The sequence below is a fragment of the Scomber japonicus genome, chromosome 20, assembly GCF_027409825.1.
Source record: "Scomber japonicus isolate fScoJap1 chromosome 20, fScoJap1.pri, whole genome shotgun sequence".
NCBI classification, from domain to species: Eukaryota; Metazoa; Chordata; class Actinopteri; order Scombriformes; family Scombridae; genus Scomber; species Scomber japonicus.
The window spans coordinates 7471489-7473303 of record NC_070597.1 but is presented as its reverse complement, the minus strand read 5'-3'; the positions used below and the strand labels follow the sequence as shown (position 1 = coordinate 7473303).

At 40.3% G+C, this 1815-nt stretch overlaps 1 non-coding gene across 1 annotated transcript; it reads right to left on the bottom strand.

The window, feature by feature from the left end:
• Positions 1-1296: 1296 nt before the first annotated feature.
• Positions 1297-1390, bottom strand: trnai-uau (transfer RNA isoleucine (anticodon UAU)). Its single transcript has 2 exons — positions 1353-1390; positions 1297-1332 (listed from the first exon to the last, which is right to left on the bottom strand). It is a non-coding gene; the product is annotated as a tRNA-Ile (tRNA).
• Positions 1391-1815: the final 425 nt, after the last annotated feature.

Genomic DNA, 1815 nt, shown 5'->3' with positions numbered 1-1815 from the left:
AGAAGTTCCTGAGATTATACACATGTGTACAATGTTCCAGGGATTTACATAATTAAAGTCTGTCCTGCAGCCTTCAACTGTTCATTTATTTTCCAAGTGTGAAAAAGTAGCTCAACAGTTTGAGAAACATGTTGAGAGTCCAATATGGTCTGTGTGGTGCAGCTGCACTGCTCTCTAGTGGTGAAAAGCTGGTCTTACATCTGAGTGACAGTTACAGATGTTGACCTTGAGGGGACGCTGTTGAACAACATACCTGAGAGGACGGAGGCAGGTAAACTAAAGTTTTCAAAAGAACCTGATTAAATAGACTTTATGTTGTATAAAAATGTTTGCTGTGACCCCCCCACCACCACCACCACCACCACCACCACCACACACACACACACACACACATTTGTCCAATATGAAAAGTCCAAGATAGTTTGGCTGTAGTTCATGATCATTATCAGCTCATAATGACTGTTTGGTTTACTTCATTGTATTAGTCTATTTATCAGGAACAATGAAAAACATTGTAACAGGTTATAACATGACACAGACGTGCTACATGTAAGATTTCTAGCCAAGGTTCATTTGTGAGACCTGACCCTGGTTTAAGTGTTCTACATAGCATTACATTACCATACATATCATCAAAAGTACAACCATTACATCACATTACAATCACGATGAAGGACAAATGTGTTAATTATTATTGGTACTTATATGACCTTCTCCATCCATATAGACCCAGTAGTTCACTGGTTGTCTCTTTTTCCCACCTGAAAACAAAAGGTGATCGGGCCTTTAGAGTAGTGGCTCCAACACTATGGAAATCTCTTCCTTTAGGGTTATAATCTGCAGCCTCTGTAGACTCACCTGTTTAAACTGGCCTCTCTGTCACCTTAAATTGTTTTTAGTGCTTGTTTCTCTCGTACGTCCTCTGTTTTATATATTTTATGTTTTAATTTAGTTTTTATTGCTTCTTTGATAATATGGTTTTATAGCCTTTGGGGTGTTTTTGTTGGGTTTGTATGTTTTTATCGTCCCTTTGTATTCTGTGAAGCATTGTGAATTCTATTACTATTATTATACCAAATACTGAAAACACACTCACAGTGCTTATTGGTTACTAATCAGTGAGTTTTTATCAGATTGAACACATCTGATGATACTGGTGTCAATAGGCCTGCATGTACTTGAACATAACACCACTGTAAAGGGGGGGATTACTGTGTGACGTTGCAGGTGATTGTCCTCTCATTGAGCTCTGAGGGTTTACCTGCTGACACCAGGTGAGGGTTGGTCTAAAAACTCTGCTCCAGGTGAGGCTCGAACTCACAACCTCGGCATTGCTCTGCTGAATACTGTCATATAAGTACCGCGCGCTAACCGATTGCGCCACTGGAGCTTCGGCAAGAAGCCGCTGGGAAAACGATTTAAGAGCAGACACGAGCAAGCCTGTCTTTAAAAGATAAATCTGTGTTAAGATTGTGTCTTCTGTTTTTATTCCTGCCTGATTTTTAACTCGGTGCAGCGTTAGAGATAATGTGAACCGGATGGGAGCCTGTGTCGGTGGTCACACAGAGTTCAGCCTGCAGCAGCTTATATACAGCCGATTTACACGCTGCGTTCACGTACCTCTCATAAAGCTCAGAATTACAAGACCAACAGGAGCCACAGGAGAAATACGACTTGTGCAACATAAAAGTGTGTCTTTGTGCTTGTTTTTAGGATCATGTTGGGGTTATGAAGGTATCTCACAAAAAAAGAAAGGAAAACTCATCTGAAAAGGTTTTGCAAAGAACAGAGCAAACAGCAAAATCAGTTAATGTA